We start from the raw sequence: 7,835 nt of genomic DNA on the forward strand, positions 1-7,835 counted from the left end.
TGGGAATAAAGAACTCGCTGACGGGGGTCCGCAAGTTAAGAGACTGGAACGAAGTGCTGAAGAGGTTTCAGGCAGCTCGCCAGTGTGGAGGGGCTCCTGTGGGACAGGGAGGGCCGGCCCTGTGCTTCCAGTCACCGGAGTCTGGCTCAAGTCCTAGCTCCACCGCCTAAGGGCAGGGTGCCTCTGGGCAGGGAGAGCTGGCTCCTCACCTGGAAGTGAGATGCTGGCCGTGACACTGGGCCCTTCTGAGCCTTGGCTCCTTACCTGGGAAGCAGAGATAGTGTTCTAAGCTTGTCATGAGGATTAAAGGACATCGTGTCCCGAGCATGCCTGGCCCAGTTCTTGGTGTGCCAGGAGGGCCTGTGGTAACTGTTTCACCTGCCCGGGCCTGTTGTCTTCCCTTCTGGCCACGGCGTCCCACTGTCTCTCCTCCTGCTCTTCTCCATAAGATTTGGGGATCACCTTACTCTCAAACTCTGAAGATGAGCACGTAGCCCAGGCCAAATCATGGACAGTCCCACACACCCCTGGCCATAGTGATTAGTTTCTGGATGTGCATGGGACCCAAGCTGGGACAATCAGAGCCAACTTTAGGAATGTTATTGGAACTATTAGGACAGAGAAAATCTTTCTTCTGGGTTTCTAAGAGGTCAAGGTTTAAATGTGGTGCTGCTGGTGGCTGTCTTTGTATAAAGGAGGGAAGAATCTGCCAACAGGAGAAGGAAGCCAACAGAGAGAAAAACAAACATGAGGTGACTGTGTCCTGACCATTTGACCCCTTGATCCAGCCATACCTGAACCCATCACTCCTTAAACTTCCCAGTTATCTGAGCCAATATATTCCCTTTTTGCTTTAAGCTAGTCTGAGTTCAGTTTCGGTCTCTTGCAATCAGAAGAATCCCCACAGCTCAATAAATATCTTTTTGAATCTGAATCTACCTGTGGCCTCATCCAGAACCAAGAGGCAGGCGGATGACTGCTGAGTGCCGCCTCCAGCAGTGAGAGTCTGTAAGGAGTCTCTACTTTCTGGCACGCTGATTTCCTTTAGGCCTCGCTTGCAGATAGGCAAGCAAAATAGTGAGAGGAGAAAAAAGAAAGGGGTTATAGAGTGAAACCGATTGGGCTCAAATCCCTTCTTGGTCATTTATTAGCTCTGAGACCTTGGGCCAATGACTTCTTCTCTGTGACCCTCTGTTTTCCCTCCTGTGGAAGGGGATAACAGTGCCACCTTTGAGGGGCAGCGGATATGGGTGCTAGATTCTGAAGTCAGCGTGAAAGCAAAGGTACCCATGAGAATCCCTTAGACTCGCCCCCCTCCAGGAGGAAGGGCACCACATAAGTCTCAGCAAGTCGCCACGGCCCAGCCCCTGCTTCCCCCTCCTTGCACCCATCACTTCTTCTGCTGTTGAGCACCAGGTGAGGTGGTTGACTTGGGTCTCGAAACCCAAAAATAAGCATTTGAAACTCTAGAGCAGTGGTTCTCAACTGGGGTGATTTTGCCCCCAGGGGACATTCAGCAATGGAGACATTTTTGGTTGTCACACATGGGAGGGGGTGTTACTGGCATCCAGTGGGTGGAGGCCGGGATGCCGCTGCACAGGACAGCTCCCATAACAAATAGTTCCCTGGCCCGGAATGTCGGTGGGGTCAAGGTTGAGACACCCAGCCCTCGAATCATGCTTAGCACGGAGCCAGCTGCTTCTGGGAAGGGTCCTGGGGCTGGAGGCTGCCAGAAGAGTGGATCCACACATTCCATTTCCGTGCTTCCCGTGTGGCAAGTCCACAGAGGGATGTGACAGGTGGCGTTGTCCTTTCAACGAGCATTTCTTTCTCTTCGATTCGGCCGACTGCGTGTGGTTGAATTTGTGTAAGTTACCTGCGTGCAGGGTGTGCCAGCTCCACTTCTGCCTCCGAGCTCCCGGGAGCATCAGAGAAGGCCCCGTGGAGGGCTTTGCACAGAGCGGGCCCTTAGGCATTCGCACTTGCTGCTTTTATTATGTTCACACGCAGCACAATCTTGTGCATAGTAGGTGCTCAACACGGGTTTGCTGAATTGCCTTGAATTCACGGGGAGTTCTCTGGGCCTCGGGAGGGAGGGAATCTCGATGCTCAGTTCCTGTCTGATCTTCCAGCTCACACGAGATCCCCTGCCACCACCCGCTTCAATAGCTGTCACCCTTCCTGTGCTTTTCACAGTCGTCGGCCCCAAGCGCAGGGAGCATGGCGTCGGTTTGTCTGGAGACCACACTCAGGCCCCCAGCCCCAGCTCCTGCACTGGACCCTTATCCCCACCGCTTCACCTCTTCGAGCCTTCCTTTCCTTCCGTAAACTGGCGATCGTAACCCCACCCCCTGTGCGAGATGCTCTGTGGGGCTCATCTTAAGTGCAAGCCCCACACCGACTTAGACACGGGCACCCCGGGCCTCAGATTCAGCCTGAGGGCTTGTTCCATCTGGCCCACAGTTTTTTTTCTTAACTATTTGAGTTAATTTTCTTTTTTTTAATTGAGGTGCAATTCACATAATATAAACTTAGCCATTTCAAAGTGGACAATGCAGTGATATTCAGTACATTCATAGCGTGTAACCATCTCTATCTAGTTCCAAAACATCTTTATCACCCCAAAAGGAAGCTCCATACCCATTATTCACTCATCCCCATTCCCTCCTCCCCCAGCCCTTGGCGCCCTCTATCTGCTTTCTCCATCCACAGAGATGGATTTGCCTGTTATGGACATTTCATATAAACGGAATCACGCTATATGTGACTTTTTGTGTCTGGCATCTTTCACTGAGCATCATGTTTTCGAGGTTTATCCATGTTGTAGCGTGTGTCAGTCCTTCGTTCCTTTTCACGGCTGAATAATATTCCGTTGTGGGGATAGACCACATTCTGTTTATCCGTTCATGCACTGATGGACATTTGGGTTGTTTCCACCTTCTGGCTGTTTGTGGCCAGTGCTGCTGTGCACACGTGTGTAGATGTGCGTGTTGGGCACCTGTCTTCAGTCCTTTGGGACACGTATCTGGGAGTGGAATTGCTAGATCACATGACAGTTCTGTTTAACTTTTTGAGGAACCACAAAACTGTTTTCTACAGTCCCTGAGCCATTTTACTTTCCCACCAGCAATGTACGAGGGTTCCAATTCCTCCACGTCCTCCCCAACATGGGTTATTTTCTGTTCTGTTGATTTTATGACGGCCATCCAGGTAGGTACTCAGCAGGACCTCCTTACGGTTAAATTAGATTGTCACATGTAACAGGAAAAGATTTCACATAAAAATCCAGATTAACAAATTCTCTTGAGAAAAGGAAAACCTGTCAACTCTGGGACCACATTCGGGCAAGGACAGACATTGTCTGAAGCTAAGTGGCAGCTGCCTGCTTTAGCTGGGCTGTCCCTTTCCCACTTCTCCACAGGCCCCACCCCTCCCTATTGTTCCCCCAACTCTTAGTCAGCTACAGCTTCTTATCACACTCCGTCGCTGTTTTCCTTAAAGAAGAAATCAGACCGGCGCCCATGTCTCTATCAAAACTGATGAAAAGAAAGAGAGATTTGGGGAGTCTGTGTTTTTGAAATATAGGAAGCCCCATAATCCTTTGTGGGACTGTTTCAAGTGCACCTGCGTCATTTACTCATTTCTGCCACCTGGTCCCTGTGGGCATCTGAGTGGGTGGCACACGCCCCAGCAGCCAGCTCTGTCCCCTTTCCTTCCTTTTGGGTGACGGGGAGGGCAGAACAACGCATGGGGACTATGCCATTGGCCCCAAGCTGACGCACCCAGGCCAGCCTGCGTTTTCCTCGGGCTCAGACACACGCGGTCCTTCTGCCTGGAACTTTCTGTCCTGCTCTTTCTGGCACAACTCCAGTTCTTCTCCAGGTCTTAGCACGAGCGCTGTTTCCCCACCATCTTCCCTGATGCTCTCCAGCAGATCGAGTGCTCCTGCCGTGTGTACCTGCAGGACCCGGGCTCCGCCTCAGCACAGTCGCCACCAATTAATCCCTTACACGATTTCTTCCCTCTTTGTAAGATTTGGGCCCCAGGTGCACGCACTCGTAGAATCGCACTTCCCGGTTTATGCCACGCATCCAGCATTTGTCTGTTCAAGGCCCGTCTTGTGCCTTCTTGTGTTATTTTTTGCCTTCATCCGCTGTTACCACTTCTCACTGCCTCCCACAGGCAGCAACTCCAGTGAATTCAAAATAAATCTTTCCAACCCACTTTCCAATGCTTATGAAACGTATATAATGTTGTTCTTTAGGTGTGTATTTTAAATTTATGTCAATGGTATTGTGTTGTAAATCTGAGTCTAGTCCCCACTTTTTTCATTTCACGTTATGTTTTTAAGATCTAGCCATGATGATATATGCAAATCCAGTGTATTATTTCTGTGTGCTGTGTGTTATCCCTTCACCTGCATGCATCATACTTGGTCTATCTGTTTCCCTGGTCATGGGCAGGTAGGTCAACTTTGGCTCCTTGCTGTGACAAACCTGGCCACCACCAACATCCTCATGCATGTCTCCTTATCACTCTGTTCAGGAGTGGCTCTGGGACACACACTGGAAGAGGCGTTGCTGTTTCACAGATTGTTATAGGCTGAATTGAATCCCCCCAAAAGATGTGTTGACGTCCTAACCCACAGGACCTCAGAATGTGCCCTTGTTTGGACAAGATTGTTGCAGGTGTAATTAGTTAAGATGAGGTCATATTGGAGTAGGGTGGGCCCTTAATGCAATACGACTGGTGTCCTTATAAGAAGAGGGAGAAGAATGTGAAGACAGAGACACACAGGGAGCAGGCCGTGTGATGATGGAGGCGGGATGGAGTGAGGAAGCTTCACTCTAAGGAATGCCAAGAATTGATGGCCACCATTAGACGCTACGAAGAGGCGAAGAAGGATTCTACCCAGAGTCTCAGAGAGAGCACAGCCCTGCTGACGTGTATCCTAGGTCTGCATCCATAAACTTCTCTGAACATTTGGAACTTAGAACTTTCTCTCAATGATAAATACTGGTAATTTGGATCACTCTCATATACAAACACACTACATCCATGCATCCATCCATCCATCCATCATTCATCCATCTATCCATTTATCCACTATCCATCCATCTATCTAACCATCCATCCATGCATCCATCCATCCATTTTGTATACATCCATCCATCATCTATCCATCTATCCATTATCCACCCATCTATCTATCCATCCATCCGCCCATCTGTCCCGCCCTCCATCCATTATCAATACACCCATTCCTCATTCATCCGTCCATCCATCATCCATCCATCTATCTATCTATCCATTCATCCATCATCTTCTACCCATCCCACTCATTATATGGATTTTTCCTGGGTGCCTGCTTAGTTCTGGAGTCACAGTACTGAACAAGACAAACAATCTTTGCCCTCGTGGAACTTATCATTAGAGGGGAAAACAGACGTAAATGAATACCCATTTAGATCGAAGTGTGATAAGCTCTGGAAAGGAAAATGCAGTGCTTATGGGAGCACAGAAAGGGGTCACTCAACAAAGCCTGGGGGTTGTGGACAACTTCACTGCAAGGATGACATTGAAGCTGAGGCCTCAGGGATGGGTAGGCATTGGCCAGAGGAAACGTGTGCAGGAAGAGCTGCCCACACAGAGGGGAACAGGTGCGCATAGTTTGAGGTTGGAAAGTACTTGGTTCTTGTAAAGAAGTAAAGGTCAGCAGAGCTGGAGTGGAGGGAGGATGGGAGAAAGACTGAGAAGCAGCTTAGTAATTGACTGAGCCAATAGCCCCTGAGTGTCCCCTAGGGAATCTGTGTATTGGCAGTGAAGCGCCACACCAGATTAATAGGAATTAGTTCCAGCCCAGCAGTGGGGCTTGCTTCAAGGCCAACCTCCCTCAGTTTGCTGACTAAGAAATGGGCACAAGAATATCCATTTCATAAAAGAGGTGAGCAGGAATACAATACTCCTGAAATGCCTCAAGGCTCTTTGAAAAAAACAAAACAACTGTATAAATCCGTGCATTTTTGCCATTATTCAGAAATCCCACAAATTAGTAACGCACGCAGCAAACACAAAGGAAATGGCTATCCTTTGCATTGACCTGGTTCCTGTCTGTCCGGGGGACTAAAGGATGGAGAGGCTCGTCTCATTTATCCCAGAGCAGGACTATGAAGCGATAAAAGGTGAATTGTTACAGGTGAGGCAGCGAAGGAGTTGAGAGGTTAAGTCCTCCCAAGGTCACGCCCCGAGACCGTGAAAGAGACTGGGGAAGAAGACAGACTTCTGGCCTCTTGGCCCACTGCCAGACACATTACAGCCAGACCTGGGAGGAATAGCTTCTCTCCGTAATTGGGAATACCGCCGAGAGTTCATTTCTCCCTGCTAGATCCACAGAGTGGAGAAGAGCACTTGACCTAGAGTCTTGTTAGGGAGGCAGTCTGTCGTGCAGACTGTGGAAACAATCAGCTAGCCATCGTATTTCCATCCTCTTGGGCCGCTCCTGTCCGCAGAGAGAGAGAGAGCCCAGTCAAGGCTGGAAGAGCCGGCCTGCAGCATCCACTCAGGGGCGTCAATAATTGGGTTTTACGGACACCCAGCTTCGGAGGAGGAAGCTTAGTGCCTCTCCATCGATTTAACTATCATTTCAGGCCCATAGCTCACAGCTAGAAACCAGCCTACATAAAACCTCGCATTATGACGCTTCTCTTCTTTAGGACACTGCATTCCATTAGGAAAACCCAACTGTTAGAGGAAGGTTTGATGGATGAGCCTGACATTATCTCATTGAACAATTACAGGGCCATCCTATTAGAGGGGGCACCCCCATACACACGTAGGATTGGGTAGACGACATCTGTGGAATGTGGGGAAGGGCGGGGAAGACAGAGGGTAGACCAGCAAGCCCAGGCGTCCAGCCCGTTAGTGAGCATCCACGTTTCCGCTCGGAGGCCCTTAGGGGGTTGTGCTGCAGAGAGAGACCTTTGTTCCGACCTAATTCCAGAGTCCAAACAATCAAAATGGATTACTGAACAAGTGTTTATCAAGTGCCTACTCCAACTGGGTCCTGGGTTAGACAGTGGGGAATATAAAAGATTTAAGCTATTAGTATGGTCTAAATGTTCATGTCTCCCCAGAATTCAGATGTTGAAATTCTAATCCCCAATTAGGAATTACGAGGTGGGGCCTTTGGGGGGTGATTAGGTCATTAGGGAGGAGCCCTTATGAATGGGATTAGTGCCCTTATACCAGAGGCCTAAGAGAGCTCCCTTGTCCTTCCACCATGTGAGGACACAGTGAGAAGGTGCCACGGATGAAGCAGGAAGCGGGCCCTCAGCCAACCGTGCTGGGACTCTGATCTCAGACTTCCAGCCTCCAGAACCGTGAGAAATGAGTTCCTTAGGCCACTTAGTCAGTGGTATTTTGTTACAGCAGCCCAAAGGGACTCAGAGAGCTATAATCTCTGCTCTCAAGGAACTTTTGAGCCACTTAAGAAGACGGCTGGGTAGAAACAGATGAAAGATCACAGAGGGACAGACGGGAGAGGTAGATGGATGGATAATCAGTAGCTGTGGCAGCTTGCGCTCCTTCCCAACTAAATGATACCCCAAGGAAGTGCTCAATGGCCGATTTGGCAAATTGGTGGCCCTTTCTCTTCGTTCACCCCTGGGAGACAGCCCTCATTGCTCATGGAATCTGTTATGGGTTGAACTGTGTCACCCAAAAGCATCTGTTGAAACCCCAACCCTGTGCCTGTGAATCAAGTTAAGAAGAGTTCCTTAAGGTGGGTCCTAATCTGATGACTGGTGCCCTTATAAGGAGAGGGAGGTTTGGACACA

This window comes from Equus przewalskii, chromosome 7, assembly GCF_037783145.1.
Source record: "Equus przewalskii isolate Varuska chromosome 7, EquPr2, whole genome shotgun sequence".
NCBI classification, from domain to species: Eukaryota; Metazoa; Chordata; class Mammalia; order Perissodactyla; family Equidae; genus Equus; species Equus przewalskii.